The sequence below is a fragment of the Myiozetetes cayanensis genome, unplaced genomic scaffold (assembly GCF_022539395.1).
Source record: "Myiozetetes cayanensis isolate MyiCay16 unplaced genomic scaffold, myiCay2020 scf4, whole genome shotgun sequence".
NCBI lineage: Eukaryota > Metazoa > Chordata > Aves > Passeriformes > Tyrannidae > Myiozetetes > Myiozetetes cayanensis.
In genome coordinates this window covers 39,975,952-39,996,260 of record NW_026087631.1, presented here as the reverse complement: position 1 = coordinate 39,996,260, position 20,309 = coordinate 39,975,952, and the positions used below count along the sequence as shown (strand labels likewise).

The following is a 20,309-nucleotide window of genomic DNA, read 5'->3' as shown; positions in this document are numbered from 1 at the left end:
TATTGTAGATCCCTCTTTGGTTAATGGTTTTCTATAAACAGACTGAATTCTGGTTCCTAATTTCCTGGGTCTGGATAGTCACCTTTTATTGTGCTGACTCTGTTAGACACATTCACAAGCACAATTTTTGCACAGGACACATTTCAGTATTACTGCTTCAAATGGCAAAATAAATGCCAAACACTTACACATGTATATATATTAGTTGTTGGCAGGAGTACAATAAAAGGTGAAATAATAGTGAGGAGGATTGTAAATTGCTCGAGTGACCTTGCAGCTGGGAATAACTCTTGATAAGCCTGTGTGAAGAGCAGGCCAGTCATCCTCTAGCAGGAACTGAGTTTAAGAATGCCTATATCTTCAATTGTTATACTTCTGCCCAGGTATTACTTTGGTGATCCCCTGGTTCACAGGGTAATGGAAAAAAATTTACTCTTTGTGTTCTATAGCTGCAAGTTTGTGGTTGTCTGGTTGCCTGCCTGTGTCAACTCACACACTAGTGTATGCAAATGTCAGTACTGTGACTGCATCCCTCCTCACAGAAGTTTGGCTGCTGGGTCTGTGAGCTGAAAAAGGTCAGAGGCTGGCTACTCCCTAAGGAAGGGGAGCTGGGAGTTAAAGGAGATCCCAAAAGCTTGCCCAGAGCCCAAGGCCATCACTTCAAGACGAGGAGACAGGGCCAGAGGAAATCAGGAATACAACCAGCAATTCAGAGTTAGGATCAGGCCCTCTAAAGATAACCAGTGATCACCAGATAGGCCTGTAGTGATGAGGAAGGTCCAAGGTAAGGATGTGGGTCAGGATCTGGGCCCATATTGCCAATGGCCAGGCATAGGCAGAATCAGGATGCAGTAGCAGCTGTACCTCAGATGGGATCTAAGCACTAGAGCAACACCTTAGATCAGTTCCTACAGGAGGCTGAGAACTTCCTGCAGTGCTATATGGAAAGGATCTCTCTTGGAGGGTCTCTCCAAGCTTACCAGAGGGAGGAAACAGTCCTCAACTGTACTAAATTGGTCCTGAGCACAGCCAACCAAACCTCCAGGAGGAGGGGTCGTCTCAAGGCCCTTTAAACAAGTGGATTTCATAACTCCAGTAACCAACAGCCGCTGAGAGGAGAAAAAAAGTAACTCAGGACCTGAGAAGATTTCTTATGTTCTGCCAAACCAACTTCTAGCTCCTTCCAGCCTTCTTTGGCTTTTTCCTTCTTCTGCCAGATACTTAAGGTTTCTATACTTAAGCTTACATGCAGAAGGATGATACCAAAGGAAAACAGAAGGGAATGCTCTAAGTTACCACATGCTAGCTAAAAGAGGTAATATTATGCCTCTTCCTTAAAGAGGTTAGGTCAGTAGATTTATTAATTCACCTCAGTTTAGCTGCTTAGTAAATAAGTAGCATTAAGGTTGTGACTGATCTTTCAAATAACAATTACAGCAGATATCCAGTAACAATTATTTAATGAAATTGCTAGTAGCATCACACAGGAATGGACAGCAAGAGACTTCTGCAAGTGACTTTTCACCCAAAGTCCAGGAAGCAGGCACAGAGTCCAAAGATGTACACAGAGCCATCTGAATATCCATGTCCTTCCTACTCCAACAACAGGAGTATTCCAGATGGATTACTTTCAGAAGACCTCTTTTCTGAACATCTGCAAGTATCTCTCTATAAGTCAAGCACCTCCCCTTAGTACCTTAAGCAAGTGGAACCTACGATAAACATTACTTATCAAAATATCACTAGTCTCTTCTTTACACCTAACAAAAGTCAGTGCTTCTTCAGGTTTTCTTACTTTTGTCACAATTAGGTTTTATTCTAGGTATGTTTTTCTCTCAGTCAGCATTTCTGCTCTAGCTGAATTGCCATTAAAAAAAAAAGCATATCATGTAAAGTTAAAACCTATTCTGTTACATTTAAAAACTCATGATTTTCCCTTGAGTTTGCTCAGAACTATTCAGCTAATTCTGAAGTCTTCTAATGTGGAAACACTTTTCCTGGATGTGCACAATAGTGAGTCAGAGAGTCAGCAGACAACAAGCTTCCTGAGTGAAGTCAGCCGTCCCCATTTCCTCTCTATTCTGTAATATGATAGGATGTGTCAGACAAAGATTGCCAAACTGCTACATATATTTACTAGAACTGCTTAATACTTCATCTTTGACCTTTCCCCTAGTTTCTCTTTCTTTTCTTTTTTATTTTTTTGTACTTTATTTTATACTTGTCTTTTGTATCAAAATTAACTCCATTGATTTAAAAAATAAGATAACAGATTCCCAAATTAGGGTATCTTCTCCCTGATCCTTTTTTAACTCGATCAGCCCTTCATTAACACAAATATTAAGGGCAGAACTAGTCAGGTAGCAGAAATACAATAATTTATTCCACTAAATGATTTATGTCAGTACCTCACTTTTTTCTAAATCTCTTTACTGTTGTCTATCAGAAAGCTCTTTCTGAAGAAGCTGCAAGATTATGGAGCTTCTGGCAGAAGAAGGACATCATGGTTTCCTTTATAGGCACATAATGTTTCTTATAGCAGCTGCAATGAAGGAAAACAAAGCAAAAAAACCCACATCTTCATGCTATTTTTTCATAATTTTCAAATTTTCAAATTTTTTCAAATTTTTGAACTACTAATAGTGACATATGTAAAATGTAATTCCAAAACAAAAATACTAACTTTCCAAAGCTAAAGGATCTTCTCAAAGTGTATTATATACTTGTTGTGGTTTAACACCAGCCAGCAGCAAACAAGTCCCATGCAGCCACTCACGCACTCCCCCACCAGTGGGATTGGGGGCAGAATCAGAAGAGTAAAAGTTTGAAAACTCAGGGGTTGAGATAATTACAGTTTAATAGGAAAAGCAAAAGCTCTGCAAACAAGCAAAGCAAAACAAGGAATTTGCCTCACTTTATGTACTGAGCATGATATGGTCTGGAATATCCCTTTGGTCGGTTGGATCACCTGTTCCAGCTGTGTCTCCTCCCAGTCTCCCATGGACCCCCAGGCCCCTTGCCAGTGTGGCAGTATGAAGTATGCTGTCATTAAGCCAATGACAAAAACATCCCTATATTATCAACCCTGTGTTCAGCACAAATCCAAAACATAGCCTGACACAAGAGACAGTGAAGAAAGTTAACTCCATATCATCCAAAACCAGCACAACACTACTGTTAAAGCACCAAATGTAGTGCTCCTCCTGGAAATTACAGTAATAACACTAATTAGTAATGATGTTCAGAATGATTTTGCACCAACAGTTAATGAAATATATAAGTACTCAATTAGAAGCAAAAGAACTTTTTTTTTCTTTTTTATTAAACAAGCACTCCACTTCTGACAGCCCTAATTCTCAGACTTAAAGAATACATTAAAAAGTTGTTACTAATTTCATTCAGTTTTGGATTATACTTCAAGTGATCCTCAATGAGCAGCCAGAGATTCCAACAGGTATTGCATTAATTTCTCAGGATTTGGAAGCCTATCTCCTATGTCAGTGATTCTGAGGAAAAAGATTCTTGTTTCTTAGGTTATTGGCAGATAATGGTTCATTCAAAACATAAAAATAAAGCATTGTGCTGTAAAATGGCTGGTATTCATAAGCTCAGACACCATTATAAACCTTGAAAGTACATACAATTTAATACCTTTCATGCACTCTGTTTCCTCAAGTGAAACAGCCTCACAATCTTGTGTTTGCTTTTGTAGAATGATGTAACTTTCATGTTCACTTTCACATCCTTCTTTCAAAGAAAACCCTTATGAACTTACACAAATCGCTCGAGTCTGTTGGCTTCCAGGCAAACTCCATTTGTATTTGTATTCTGTATTTGAATAAAAAATGAGTAGACTCATACAGTGGACTGTAACTAAGTATACAATTCCTAAGCCTACTAATCTTTCTTCTTAGCAACTATGGCTTTACCAGCTTTTCTTTCTGATCTTCCTAGCTTTTCTCATACTTCAATTAAAGTACATATATAATTCAGAATGAGTAAATTTCTTTCCTTGATTTTTGATGTAGAATCACAGAATCATTAAGGGTGGAAAAGACCTCCAAGATCATCGAGTCCAACCTTTGACCGAACACCACCACGTCAACTAAACCATGACACTAAGTGCAACGTACAGACTAAACACCCCATCTCACTCAGCTGCTCCTCACAGGACTTGTGCTCCAGACCCTTCACCAGCCTCTCTGCCTTTCTCTGGACCTGCTCCAGCACCCCAGTGTCCTTCTTGTAATGAGTGAGAGGCCCAAAGCTTACAAGGTTTGAGGTGTGACCTCACCGGTGCTAAGAACAGGGGTATGATCACTAGTCACTGTGACAAGGGGCAGCAAGAGACTCTTTTATAGATAATAAGTGACTTCAATGGACTGAGACAACTAACCAGGACAGTTTCACTCAGGAGAAAATATTCTCTGATTCAGTTTCCAAAACATTGACAACCATTATGGGTTGTAATTATCTTCTTAGTGAAAACAGTATTAGACCTTACTACAGCAAATGATGGTTTATGATTTCTGTCCCTCAAAAACTATAGAATAGTGAGTCATTTGACAGAAATACCTTTTTTCTTTGCTTAAAGAAATTGTTTTCTCCTCAGTAAAACCAGCTGAAGGATATACTTCTGCCTTGCATGCATCATCTAACCAAGTCAACAGTATTTTATGGCTTAGAGTTTCCATACTATTGAAAACAAAACCCATAAAATAACACATTAAAAGAATGCTGGCTTCTGCATTTTACATCAGATTTGGAAAGAAGCAAGTGTCACAACAGAAATTAAAGTTGAGACAATTAACCAAAATTTTAAATTTTCTGACACTGTGCACATCACTAAAAAAATATGTAAAATCTTTACAAAAGGCTATATGTAGTATGAAGGAAGTGTGGGGGAACATTCAGGAAATCTTCAAATTATCTCAGTGGATATGAATGAAAAAAACTTAAACAGCAGTTTATTCAGTATATAATAGCCACAAACATATTTACTTACATATCCAACTTTAAAAAGAGTAGCTATAATTTGAAATACTTTCCCTTTTTTCCTACAAAAATCACACTATTGATAACACATTCAGAACCTGCTGTGCTTCCTCCCTTCATCCCATGGAAGAATAAACTCTGTAAACCAGAAGTCATCCCCTTCTCCCTTCACTTCAGGATATTTGCATATTCTGTGAATTACAAATAAAATTAAGACATTTGCACTTCAAGTTACAGCCTCCTATTTTAACTGTATATGTGCAGTAACACTCTGCCTAAACAAAACCAATGTAACATCAGTGGGACACAACACATTCAAACTGCTTTGAAGTGTCAGGACCTCCCAGATCATCACTTTTAGCTTGTTTTAACAATTAAAAAAATCTGCATCAGAAAGGTAAGTAGTAAGGTGTTAAGGCCCATGTTATTATCTCACCAGATATTTTATTGCAGCAATTCAGACATATAAGGAATACAAAAGATGCAATCCATTAAAGTGCTTAAACATTTATTTAACTTAAAAGCTTGAAAACTTCCATAATTACAGAAGCACTCATTATGACAACTTGATTGCTGAACTCTCGAAAACATTTTCAACTTTTTAAGTATCACCGAATCCAGCATCTGAAATTTCCTGAGAACAGATTATAAAATGCCATATTCTGTCAGGGAAAACTGAAAGCACAGCAAAACCAGATAGAGGCCGGGATAACTTGATGGAAAGAAATTAAAACTTTCCCATTTGCGGGATTTTTAGCTCCACCTAATGGTCAGAAAGGAAAATATTTTCCCATACACCTATTTGCTACACAATCACTATCTGAAGACAGAACTGAATAGGGTGTATCAAAGTAATAAAAATAATTATATCAAAGTAACATTATAAGTAGGACTTAGAGTAGCAATAACCAAGAAACACCAGCAACTTTACCTCACTTCAACAGCTAATGAATTTTTGCTATCCTTGGAGCTATGTCAATGTTTAGCATGGTAATTTCCAAAGAACAGGTAATAGGCTGTGTTGCTGCATTTGTACGTTAAATAATGGGAAAGATCCTTTGTGTGTAAAGATTGACAGCACTTGAGCGAACTGCATGAACTTACATTGGCAAAGATCTCGTCATTATGTTAATGCTTAGTTTGCTGAAGCTTTGTTCCATATTGTACGAGTTTCTTGTGTGACATGCATTCTCCAGATTAAAACAAAGTCCTTCAAACATGGAACTCAAAGCTCTATGTAATAATTCATTAGGTACTTGCAGGTGTTTTTTTTTACTATTCATTTACCTAGCATGGAGCATCAAGAGCATCAGGCCAAGTCAGTGACATGCTGCAGGTTTTTTTTTTTTTAATGTAGATATGCAAAAATTCTGTGTTTACTCCAATTCGTGTAATGAAAAACACCTTTCTTCTACATTTTGAGAAAAACAATGTGAAGATACCTATGGCTGCATAAGGCGGATTTTTATAGTAGGTAATCCAGCTTGAATATTCCTGTGAACACTGCCATATGTAAGCTAAAAAAAAAATTCTCCCTAAGTGCCATAAATTACTAAGGAAGGTTTGAAATAGTTTGTCTTTTAAAAAAACAAAACAAAACAAAACGCTGTTCTCACATATATAGTATCCAAATGATCTTTATCTTTGCTAACATGCACAGAACACCTTCAATAGTGGTAACAGACCTTTATGGAAAACTTTTTAGTATTAGCTTCCATCTCCTAATTTGCCTCTGGCTCTAGATACCAAATAACCAAGTATGTACAGATTTGGGCTTAGTTACATATTTTCTATGAAGGGCCAGAATACAGCTGAAATGTGATCTAGCTTGTTTAGTGATTGGCTCCAGGGAAGGGTAATTCTGTCCCAGAATGAATGCTAAAGCAGATAACCACTCCATGTTTCCCTACTTGATAATCTGATGGGAGATGAACATGGGTGACACAATTTGCTCTGCTATATAATCAGAGAATACTCAGAACAACATACCACAAGATACTTCAAAAAGTGTTTTATACGCTGTTCTGTTAAATAGGATGATGGTATATTTATTATATCAGCAACTACCATTATTTTCTTTCCTTGGGAATTTATATAAAAACAGGAAAAAAACCCAAACAATAAAAAAACCCCACCATCACCACCACCACCACAACAAAAATCAACATTAAATAGACAAGAGGAACAAGATGACCCCAAAAGATAGATTAACATGTGCTAATAGAAATATATTTTAAAAGCCATTAAAACTTTTTAGTTTGCTAAGAATTGAGAAAAAACTTATTGTACCTAAATCATAGCTACTCCAACAAAATTTTCATTAGAATGCATTGTCATTAACATCACTTTGAAAACAGATTGTTCTGAAAAATTTCATGTTTAAAAGAAAACCAGTAAACCCATAATGAAAATATATGAAAGTATGGAATATACAACACAAGTTTCTCATTAAAATACTTAGTGATCCAGATTCTAATCACAGTAAAACTCCTTCACTTTTTATAAGGAACTCTTCTATTCCTACAGTTTTGCAAATAGGAAAGCTTATTATTTTGGAAATGTACATATTGTAGTATATGAATAAGTAAGTTTAGACTTCAAGCTACAGTACAGAGCTATTCTGAAGTTGATTAAAATTAGCATACATGTATTAAACTGTTCGTATATGCTTGTGTTATAAAACACCAAAGGAACAGCTTTTGCTGCCATACAACAGTATCCAGTATGAGCCTATAAAGCTTTTTATCAAGTATTAATCACTCCATAATTTGAAATACACTCAAAATTACAAAAATCATACAGTCACAGAATATCCCAAGTTGGGGGGGACCAAGAAACATCAAGTCAAACTCTTGGCCCTGCGCAGGTCCACCTCAAGAATCCCATCACATTTCCATGTTCAAGAAGTGTTATCCAAACTTTTGTAGGGTTGGAACATGATAAAGTACGGACCAGATAGTGGCCCAAATCAATGTACAATTAATGTATTTTTTATGTTTTGTAAGTGCCAAAGAATACTAGACTTAAATGAAGATTTACATAAAGTTTGAGCTCTCATCATACAAACTTTAAAAAGAACACATGAATATCACTGTACTGCAACAACTGCCTTAGAAATTATATATCCACAGAATGCCATACAGCACCTGACATCAGTCCATGCTCTCAGTTTCATCTGGTTGTGCTTGGGCAACACATAATCAAGGCTGACTATTTTATCAGGCGACTATTTTGGAACTAATTCATATAAGTGTTTTTTATCCATTGCTAACCATACATTTATTCTTGCTATTATTTCTTTTGTTTGTAAAATAACATTTGCTTTCAGATAATTCAAGGAACATGTTGTCTGCATGTGTTTGCATTATCTCAGATTGAAACAGAGTCTTCACAGAGGTTTGCAATATTTCATGTATAAACTTATGTAACAGTTGACTGAAGTGTGAAAACATTGTTCTTAGCGGAGAAATATTTTCTATTTGAGTACTAAGTTTTCTAGTTGGTTAATAGTAATATCAATACATATACAGTTAGTACTTTCAATGTGTTTTTATCCTGATATCTCACAATGTTACAGAAAATATTATTTATACAGTATCATGATTAGCATACAGAGATTAAGGAATTTATTAAAGGTAGTTTAAAAGCCCAAGGGAAGAAGTAGAAACAGAGTGGCTGTGTGTATCTCTTGTGCCTTTGTGATATGTTCTACTTACTAGATTTTCCTATTTCCTGAAAAGATAAATATGAACAGCATGCATTTGGAACATATCTGCACATTTTACCACCACATAACATTGATCTCATCATATATCTACGCTTCCTCTTACTTATATGATACATAAAAAAAATCAGGAAAGAAGTGGGAAACTGTAGCAAAGATTCAGGAAAAAAGTACAATAAGAAGTTACTTTTCTGAAGAGAGTGAAGAGAAACACATGCAGCAAAGAGAACACAAACTTCTAAGGTCATGACTGAAACCACCACCCATGGTAAACTGCAGAGAACTCTATTTACTTAGGAAAGATGAAAGGCTGAGTCATTCCTAAACCAGTGATATAAACCTTGAGTAAGGAGATATCCTACCTTACTCCTCACTCATCTGATGCCAGAAATATGTTACAAGGTCATTCCCTCCAGCTTTCTCAAGCAGGAGATAGAAAACTTGAACAGAGAGACCTCTGTGAATGTTGCAGTCTTTTGTGTTCAAATGAAAACACTATTAGCTCAGAAAATAAAAGGGCTAGGCTGCATTCATCTAGTTAACTATTTACCTGTTGAGTCTTGAAAGACAATCACTTCTGTACGCTAGGATTCTCCAACAGGACCAAATATTCTATTTCTACATACAAACCAGACTCTGCACATAGTCTACTCTTATATCTGACTTCCCACCATTGTCTTCTATAAAGCAGTTAATTAATGAAAAAGGAGCTGTGAAAGGAAAAAAAAAGCAAAGCCAAATACATACACACCCATTTGCTGTATTTACATATGCTCTGCAACATGGGGCCAAACCCTTTTATTTACACTGAGTGACTAATTTTCCCCTTGACGGACGGGTCTCAGATAAGTGCTTCTAGGATTAAAATCGTGAGCGTGGACTTAGCTACTAAATCCACTTAACTTCTAAATTCACTTATTTCAAATGTAAATAGTTTTTTTATAGAAGCCTAAACTTTCTGGATGAGGCAGCTCTACCTGCTGTCCTGCACCTCAAACATTACTTATCTGCTTCCATTGTGACTAAAACTACTACGAGTATCCTGCTGCTTTTTGAGAGGTACTTTCTGAAAAACTCCTTAAGCAGACTGAGTGGCTTGGGAAAGGACTGCTCTTGCTGATGCCTTTCTTTTGCTAGAAAGCTAACCTACATTTTCTGTTTGTTTTTTTTTTTTTTCCCCCCCAAATGTTAGTTGCCTGGCTTAAATCACTCCACCTGAATATGAACTGTCTTGTCAGCATAATAGAGTTAAGAAGATAAGTAAGAACTATGCACTAGCATGTGACAGAGGCCCCGTCCATTGGCTTCAAGTGTTTGTGGAATCACAACCTGAGTTAACAAGTCTCAGATTGCATTATGACATCTGTCTCTGTAGATATACGAAACCTAGCCTTCACTAGTATGTAGTCGAGGACCCTTGTATTAGAACTGCTTAATAGCAAGTTTTCCCCAGGACATGTGGCTGACACTGGGACTAGACAACAGGAGGTAACAGGGAAGAAATTCCTAGGGGAGGGGTAAAGTCAGAGGACAAAGTATTTAGAAAGCTACAGTCAAGCAACAGAGACGTGGTTCACTCTAGGAAGAAACACTTCCAGATGCTTCCAGTGAGGATTACTGATGCCATGCAGATCTCAGACACCTGGGCTCATACTCAAAGAACGTCACAGTAGTTGTAGTTCCCAGCCACATCCCTGCTCCCTTCTCAGAAAGCATTTTGCACTCCCGTAGTGTAACTGTTGCTTCTCTAATTCTTCAATAAAAACAGAGCAATAGAATGATAATGTTTATGTTTACTTGCATCCAACTACTTTTCTCTTGTGTTCAGTTTTTAGTATCATGCCCTTAGTTTCAGCAGTATCTCTGAGATTCAACAGGGAACATCCTACTAATATTGACAATGCTTTCCATCTCTATATTTTATCTTTCTGTTAAGCACAGATAAACTAGCAAATTAATTTTGCTTAGTGTTACACATTTCCAGTCAGTCCTCTGAGGACCAACAAAAGGCTAGTGGGGTAGGCCCTGTTTTTAAAAACAAATAACTAAAAGTTGGAGTCCTGTCACTACCTGCTCTTGTAAGTAGTCTCTTCCATCTTTCTTGTAGGCTCCCTTCAGGCACTGGAAAGCTACAATTAGGTCATCCCAAAGCCTTGTCTTTTCCAGGCTGAACAATCCCAATTATCTCAGCCTTTACTCATAGGAGATGTGCTCCATCCCTCTAATACTCTTGGTGGCATCCTCTGGACTCGCTCCAACAGGTTAATGTCATTCCTGTGCTGGGGACCCCAGAGCTGGATGCAGCACTCCAGGTGGGGTCTCACCAGACCAGAGCAGAGGGTCAGAATCTCCTTCCTTGACCTGCTGGCCTCACTACTTTTTATGCAGCCCAGGATACAACTGGCTTTCTGGGCTGGGAGCTCACATTGCTGCCTCACATCCAACCTCTCATCCAACAGCACCCCCAAGTCCTTCTTGGATCAATTCATCCCCCAGCCTGTATTGATAATGGGGGTTGCCCCAAGCCAGGTGCAGTTTGTATGGCATTATATTCCAGACATTATTTCTTGTTGCTTCTCTCTAAATTAAATGGTCCTATTCATTCTTTGTGAAGGTACTTATTTATTTTAATCAGGACAGTCCAGGTCTTTTGATAAACTGAGCAAGTTGTTGCTCAAGAAAAAGAGGTTTCTCATTTCTAAGAAACTAGTTTTCTTGGAAAATAAACTAAAAATTATATTCTGTTACTAAACACAGCCAATAAGACCTACATAAGAACCTACAGTTAATTAACAGGTTAGGTAATCTTATCACAGACTCAATCTGCATAAATCCTCTACCTGTGTATGGAAGAGACACCCAAAGTACACAAATTATTTGCTCCAACTAGGTTAAAGGGTCAGACCCTCCTGGAGTTGTAGATTTGGCAACTGTGACCAATCAAAGTCAAGACAATTCTTGAAAATTACCTGAAAGTACACTGAATAGAAAGCTTTTTTGCTACTCAGATTGAAATTAAACAGAACGATTTGCTATAATATAAAATTCTTCCATTGTAAGTTTTCAAGATCCGTCACAAGCTTCCTGGCACATGCACGCTACAAAGTACTAATTTTGAGACAAAAAAATACTGATTATCTGCTCCAGTTAAAAGATAATAAGGGTAGAATGGACCAAGAAACTCATAGTATTCCAGGAAAAAAAAAAAAAAAACACTATTATTTTAGATGCAAGAATGAGAGCAAACCTCTGGGTGAAAGAGTTTCAAAAATACATAAATTAGCTGCCTTTTTTTTGCCTCATTCTTTCCTTTGGATAAGTGGAACTTAAAGATGGCATGAGTGCTACCAAAAGGTTGGTTATGTAATTTTTTATGACAGATCTGCTGCTCAGTGACTTTTTAGGGTATCTTATATCACTCAAAAATTCAGGAAAAAAAATTAACACATTAAAACACCTCTTGAGTTTCCTAATGGGTTAGTGAATAGAACTGGCACAGTGGAACATCTGATGGATGTCAGAGTTGCCAAGAGATAATAGAAATCTGTAGCAAGAAAGGAAGACATCTTAGGGTAGAATAGAATAGAATAGAATACCATAGTTCCTGTTGGAAGGGACCTACAAGGATCATTTAGTCCAACTGTGTGACCACTCCCAGGCTGACCAAAAGTTAGACACCCCCACTGGTGGCACCATAAAAAAAGCCCTTTAGTGACAGTCTTGGGATACTGATCACCTCTTTAAGGAGTCAATTCCAGTGTTTCAGCACCCTCTCAGTAAAGAAATGTTTCCTAATGTCCACTCTAAACCTTCCTTGCTATAGCTTTGAGCCATTCCCATGCATCCTGTTGCTGGACCCCAGAGGGAAGAGACTGGCACCTCCCTTGCTACTTCTCTTTCTCAGGAACCTGTAAAGAGCAATGAGGTCACCCCTCAAACTCCTTTTCTCCAAACTAGACAAACCCAGAATCCTCAGCCACTCCTCACAGAACACTCCTTCCAGCCCTTTCACCAGTTTTTTATCCCTTCTCTGGACACATTCAGGGATCTTCCCATCCTTTTTAAATTGTGGGGCCCAGCACTGCATATGGAACCCAGGGTGCAGCTGCAACAATGCTGAATAAAGTGGGATGATTCTCTCTTTTGGCCAGCTGTGTCTGATGGGGTTTGCACTCCTTGCTGCCTGGGCTCCCTGCTGACTCCGACTGAGCTGCTGCCTATCAGCATTCCAGATCCCTTTTTGCATGGTTGCTCTCCAACCACTCCTCTCCCAGTCTGTACTTGTGTCCAGTGCTACTCCATCCCAGATGTTGAATCTGGCATTTGTTCTTGTTAGATTTCATGCCACTGATTATTTCTCAATGCTTCAATCTATCCATATCACTCAGCAAGGCCTCTTGTCCCTCAAGAGAATCAACAGCGCTTCCCAGTTTAGCATCATCAGCAAACATACCAATCATGCTTTCAACTCCTGCATCTAGATCATGGATAAAAATGTTGAATAGTACTGGCCCTAGAATTGATCCCTGAGGAACATCTCTGGTGACCCATCACCAGCCAGATGCAGCCCCATTCACTACATCCCTTAGATTTCTGCCCTTCAGCCAGTTCTTCACCTAGAGCATTGTGAACCTGCTCCTCTCACAGGTGAACAACTTGTCCAGGAAGATGCTGCAAGGGACAGCATCAAAAGCCTCATTAAAATACAGAAAAACTATATCCACCACTTTCCCTTTACCCGAGGGAAGCCCCTCTGAGCCTGTCTATCCCCTCACACTTTTATATCTTCCAGAAAATGTGATGAGCACTAACGAGAGTCACCTATGAAGTGCACAGTCTCATCTGGATAGGTGGCTGAGACGACCATAGCCACTTGAGGAGTGGCTGAGGTCACTTGGTCTGTTCAGCCTGGAAAAGACTGAGGGGAGACCTCATTGCAGTCAAAACTTTCTCATGAGGGAAAGGCGGCAGACACTGCTCTCTTCTCTGTGGCGCCCAGTGACAGGACCCAAGGGAATGGCCTGAAGTTGTGTCAGGGGAGGTTTGGGCTGGATATTAGAAAAAGGTTCTTCACCTAGAAGGTGGTTGTGCACTGAAACAAGCTCCCCAGGGAAGTGGTCACAGCACCAAGCCTGGCAGAGTTCAAGAAGTCTTTGGACAACGCTCTCGGGCAGACGGTGTGGACTCTTGGGGATGAACCTGTGCAGGGCTGAGTTGGACTCGATGATCCCTGTGGGTCCCTTTCAACTCAGAATCTTCTCCAATTCTCCGACATGCCAAGTTCCCTTTCTGGCATTTTTTTTTTTCCTGGTACAACCCAACACCCTCACAGAAGCCGCGACGGGTGCGGGCGCACACGCACCCCAAGTAACCCGCACCCGCTTCCTGCTTGAGGGGGCACCCCGGGCCAGCCCCTCCGGCTCCCCGCCACAGGTGCCCGGTCAGCGGCACCACACCACGGGCTACTCCGGCTGCTCCCGCCGGCGCCCCCTGCCCGCAGCAGCGCCGCTTCCCGGCCCCGGCGCCACCGCCTCCTTTCGGGGCGGGCCCTGGACCAGCCTGTAGGCGTTGGAGGGGGAGAAAGTAACATGGTGGCCGTTTCCTCCCTAAACAGGAGCGACGGCGTGTCTGGCAGCCCCTGAGGAAGCGGCGGGCGCGGGGAAAAGCTCGGGGCGGGGAGCGCCCCCTCTACTGGCGCGTACGAGGGGCGGCTGTCGGCGTGCGGGCCGGCGGCAGGTGAGCGGGGCGGCAGGGAGCGGAGGGAGGGGGCCTGACAGGCGAGGAGCAGGCTCTGGACCCGGCGCCTGTCCCACCTCCCACCCCCCCTGCCGCGGGGCGTGGGGCTCCGGCGGGGGACCCCTATTCTCCCCGCTTCTCCTCGGCCTTCTCCTGAACGCGTCCAGAGGAAAATTCCCTCTTCACTGGACAGGCAGGGGGGTTCGGGGTGTTCGTCTGGCGCCGACCTGGTTCCTGAGAAGGGCTCCTGCCCTGCCCCAGCAGAACTTCCTTGCTGGGGCTCGTCCTTAACCCGCACCGCGCGGGGCCGGGAGGGGCGGAGACGCTTTCCGGGCTTTTTCACTTTAATTATTATCATGATAATGGTTATTTTCCCTGCTCCCGTCGGCCGCGGCCGCCCGGGGGAGAGCGGGGCTGCTGGGCTGCACAGGTGGCAGCCGCTGCAGGTGAGTCCCCGAGCAGCTCCCTTCCTTATTTCTCCATTTTCCTCTCCCTTTCCATACCCCGACTCCTCCCCTGAGCTCCGGCGTCAGCGCTTTTAACCCTTACGGGGGTCTGTGTTGAAATGGAGACGGTCAGTGGCGGTGCCGTGGCTGTGGGAAGGGTTGTTTGAAGAGCAAGGGTGGTCCCCCTGCCCGCCCCCTCCCCGGCCTGCACCCTGGTGATAAAGGCACTGTAGCTCATAGACAGGCAGGGACTGATCGTATCAGTAAGAAACGTACGGTTCTGCAGATTTGACAAAAGGAAGAGCTAAAGCCATAACTTTTAATCAACCTGTACTATCATCCGAGGATATCTGATGTGTCTTTGCTGCACGACCAGATAGTCTGTGTAACGACAGGATCCGGTGATACGCCTTCATCTGTCAAACAGTGAAAACTAATAGTCACGAAAGCTTTAAATATGATGTAAGCTGAGTAACTGTGCTGTTAATGTCAAACACAGTCTTTCAGAGTTTTCAGAGCACAATTTAACTTAATTGTTGATGCTGCAACCTTGGAAAGCATGTGAAAACTGAACAGCATTATATTAAATCTAAATTTAATGTCTCTTCTATACTAGTCTTTTTAATGCTGTTCTCTTTTGCTGTTTAGCTCAAACATATGGCAGACATGGACTGTTGTGTTGATACTAAACAATGCCTGTGGCTAAGCTTTTATATCTTTGTTAAGGCATAGCCTGTAAACAAACAGGATATTTGATCTTTCTTTTTTTTTCTGTAAGCTGTGTTAATGTGACATCGCTAATATTTTCTGGGCTTACTATGAAGTTTTTAACCAAGATACATTTGAGTGTGCACATGGACATGTTAGTAAAAAGAAAATTATTTGCTGTTACTTTTGTTGGCTATTTCTTTGTGTAGACTAAACACAAAGTTAGCAGAAGTTTTGCATCTCTCTTTTTAAATGTCATGTTAGGAGTTGAGACAGTAAATGTTCTGTTCTTGGTGAAAAATAATGATGAAATGCAAAGTACTTCATATCTGTTCAGAAAATGAAAGAATTTGTATTTGTATTTTTTTATGAAAAGCAGTCATGACCAAACTAAAGTGACTAACCAGATTACTAACCATACTACCATATATATTTCAGATCCTTGGCACAAAGAACACAAAGTAAAAAAACTCAAAACTGTTAGTTCAAGAATGCCTTATTATAAATGTGACTGTCTCTTTTAAGATTTTTCTTTTTTTTAAGAATTGACTGCTTTTTACCATTCCACTGAATATTAAATGCTAATAATGCATTTTTGTCTTGAGCAGTGCAAGGAAAGAGTTCAATAGAAACCAGAAATATTTGCCTACATGATTTCTGACTTCTGTGTTAAAACAGATAGTAGTAAAACTTGATGCCTATTAACTGCTAAACTCTCAATGACTGGATCTTTTTAAAAAGGATATCTTACAAATTAAGATGGGCATTTTCTTAAATACTTATGGATAAATATAATGTTACATTTGGCTGTTTATTCATAGGTTAAGGTTGGCCTCTCCATAGCCTGAAGTAAAGTAATGACATCTTCTTAGAGCATGTCTTATATATTTGTTTGCTCATTTGAAGATCGTGTGTGTGATTTCTTTCTGATCAATGTTTACATGGTTTTCATTAAAACAAAAAAAAAAAAAAAAACCTCAAGCAAAACTGGAATGTTAAGTGTTGGTATGGATAACATTCATCTGACTCAATGTGTATTGAATTCTCATTTGGAGTGGCAGTGAAATACATATTGTCAAAATACAGTACTTGAAATGGTACCTTTGGAAGCTTAGTTCTTTTTGTTAGGTATGTGTTTGACCAGTGGAGAACTGAGTTTGGAATTCAGCCTCGATATGCTTTAAGGACAAATATGTTCCACTGCTCATCTTGATGCACTGTCTGGGTTTCCTTAAAGTACAATAGGAGAAAAGTCTTGGTAGAATGAGGTAGGACAGGTAAATTGCAAAGTTGTAAGAGGAAGGTAAAGTAGTCCTGTGGCTGTTATGTCTTACTGTTAAGCTTTCAGATATATTTCAATGGCGGGTTATCGGCATAGAGCAGTATTTATAAAGGCTAGCATGTTTGGTGATTTTCTTACTGGTTTCATGCCCTTCTGACTGAAATGACAATAAAAGGCACCTCTGAGCTCTAAATGTGGCATCTTTTTGTTTAAGGGTAGATTGCGCTGTAGAAGGTTATCTGACAGAAATGTTTTTTTCCTGTGTTTGCTAGTCATCCCAAGGCAAGGGCTGCCCACCTTTGGCATACTGCTTTCTTGAATAGTATTCCGGATATTGAAAGCCTTGGTGTACGTGACCTATAAAAAAGTTCTTGCATATCACAGTCATAGTTACTAAATTGCTTCCCATGTGACTTGTCAGATAGTTGTCCATGCTGCTTATTCAAATAATGTAAAATGAAAATCAGTTTGCTGCACTGTGTATCATGAGAAGTACTTTCCTCCTGTAGTGCTTCCAATTGTAAACTGAAGTTCTGGGATTTTTTATCTGCTTTTGAACTTCTGGTTTACTGCTGAAATCGTCCTTCTCTCAAAGTTGTTGCCCTTGGTTATACAGAAATGTGATACTGCTTCTTTCCCATCCAATAAAAAAGGTAGTGGTGTTGAAAATACTACATCCCCATGATGATAATGAGAATGTTTTCGTTCTGGAAAGTCTGACCTCTGTGCAAATGGTTATTAGAAATGAAGTGACGTAAGTTCAATACTGTTTCTGGACTGACTTCTGGTGAAGTGTGACTGTTTCATGTTCTTGTGAATTATTCTTGTGAGTGCTCTGTCACAAAATGTGAGCATGCAGATTTATTCTGAAGTTTCAGGAATACGGTTACACTGCTTCAGGGTATAAAATGTGGTCCTGATTTTTACTATTTGCTTTGAAAGATGGGAAACTTGAAAAAGGTTTTCAGACTTACTAAGATTATAATTATATTCTCTGTTTATGCATGTGATTTTTTTGTTTTGTCTTTCTTTTTTTTAAGAACAGCAAACTCAAGATTGTTGATATAGAGAACAGTAAAAACGTCATTAAGCACTCCATTTACTTTGTTTCAGTTAAATGCAGTGAGCCAGTTTTCCTCTACTCTGCTTTCATCTTCATATTTAGTGCCACTTCAGTTCCTTTCCTTTACTCTCAAAAACCTCTCTAAAGAGACTTGATGCTTTACAAGTATTAACCAAGGGCCTATGTTTTTCTGCCTAAAAGATATTAAAAATGGTGTAAATCAAGGATTGATTTGCAAATCAAGTTGTTCAGTTCTGGCAGCAAAAGCTAAGATTACAAGTCTCCAAAGTAGTAGAAGCTTCATCCGAAGTGTATTTTCTAGTTGTGAACAAACAGCAGCTCAACCACAAAACTAACCACCAAAGGGGCAAACCCCCATGTTTTTGCTTTCTCTCTGAACCTACATATTTCAGTGAAAATGTGATAGCTTTTGCCTTTAAAGTTAAGTACAACCTTTGATTAATAATGCATAAGCTGAAGTCTAGCTACTAATGCATTCTTCATACTACTCTTCCCTGTTGCAAGTCTTTGCAGTGTTGAGGCATTGTGTGACTGGTGAAAGCAAGACTTTTTTTTTTTTTTTTTTCCCTCTTGAGCAACTCGGTGCTGCTATTCCTGGTGTCACGTAACATGGCTCCAGCCTTCTTTGCTATTATCTGGTGAAGAAGCTATACTGTCGCCCAGATAAGAAACCTGACATGGGTGTAAGTCTTGTGAGTAAAATATCCTCCTCCTGTGTCTATGTAATGTGTATATCTCTCTGCTTTAGGAAGGGATAAAAGCATGGATAAAAAGGGATAAAAGTTGGGAGAAAGAGCCACAACTAAAGAACAGCTACCTACGAGCAGCATATGAAGAAAAAGAAGTTCAAACATTTAATTAAAGTTTCATAAAAATGGAGAACTCAAGGCATCTATAGGTGTATAGTTAAGTCCTGAAGCTTCTATGGGATATCCGTCTTAGTCTCAGAGAAAGTTATAGAAAGGAACAATAAGGTAAACTGCTGAGTCACAGCAACAGATTATTCACTTGGTTACTCTAATCATCAAATAGGCCTATCGCAAAATCTGAAAACTGGCATGGCCAGTTCTCAATAGCTGATCAGCCAGCCATCCTTGGAAATACCAGCAGCACTATGCCTAGACTACAGAGTAATTTGTACCTATGCCTTTATTGTTTTCTTGAGCTTGAAATCTCATGATAGCATTTTAAGTAATTAGTGTAATGGGAATGTGAACTGCTGGATATCTAGATGGAAGTGGCAGAAAACTGTTGTGTTCGAAGGTGATGTGAACTTAAGTATGCCAAGGTGGAGTTTTTTAGGGGGTATAGATAGTATCTCAGATTTCCTTAAAATGAGTCCTAAAAAATAAGCTGTGTCTCTGACAGAGGAGACGCTTTCAAGGATGTGGATAACTTGAGAAATGTTTAATGTGTGTAAAACGTATGGATCTTGTAGAAGAAATCTGGGAGGGATAACCATGTGAGGTTAAGTTTGGTTTTCTGAACAGATGTCACATACATTTATGAGTAAAATTTGGATCTGGCAGGAGAAGGAAGAGTACAAATAATTTTATTTGAGCTTTGGAAGTTACAAACCACTGTAATGTATAGAGTCATTTGCTAATAATTGGGAGCAATATGCCTCTTACTGGTCATATCCAGATTTGTTTTCAGTCCTGAGTATAAAAAGATAAGCAGGACATAAAATATCAAATTTCCTAACTGCATAAAAATGTTTGTTTTCTCAATGTTGTGATGAGACCAGAAAAAGCAAGTCTACATGTCTCCCATACAATGTTTATTTGACTCAAAAGTGAATTCTTGCAGTTAGAATCATCAGTGAAAGACTTGCGTTTTTTCTGACCTTAAATTCTTGAATGACCTGGGGGGTGCATCCTTACTTAGTTTTTTTTTCCTTTCCCTTTTTGTTTTACCTTAGTAGTAAGTAAGTAAGTAGTAATTCTCCCTGTACACTGGACCATTTGTTTTGTTTCTGCATATAGTATAAACATATCGCTGAAGTTTTCCAATGCTGGTAAACAGAGTAGGCAAATTTGGAGTTGTACTGGCATAAGAAAATCTCAAGTCACAAATAGAACAGACTTAACAAACAAAATATTGGTTTTGCTAGCAGTGATATACTTACAAAACGGCTTCTACCAGAATACCTGTATGTCTGTGAAGAGAATACCTATATGTCTGTGCAGAGCAGAATTTTTTGTGGGCTTGTGACTATGCTAGTACAGTTCTTCTAGGACCAAACCTTATAATAAAAGGAGGAGCATGTTTTTCAGGGTAGATCAAGTAGCAAGTTTACCTTTGAAAAAAGGCACAGTATGTGACCTTTGCTTT

The 20,309-nt window shown here is 39.5% G+C and overlaps 1 protein-coding gene across 3 annotated transcripts in view; it reads left to right on the top strand.

The window, feature by feature from the left end:
• Nucleotides 1-14,279: 14,279 nt before the first annotated feature.
• DENND4C (DENN domain containing 4C) overlaps nt 14,280-20,309 on the top strand; it is a 64,502-nt gene continuing 58,472 nt past the window's right edge. For all 3 annotated transcript variants that reach the window (XM_050329210.1, XM_050329211.1, XM_050329209.1), the window contains exon 1: nt 14,280-14,455. The gene's annotated coding sequence lies outside the window, so the exon portion shown is untranslated. The remainder of the gene's footprint in view (nt 14,456-20,309) is intronic.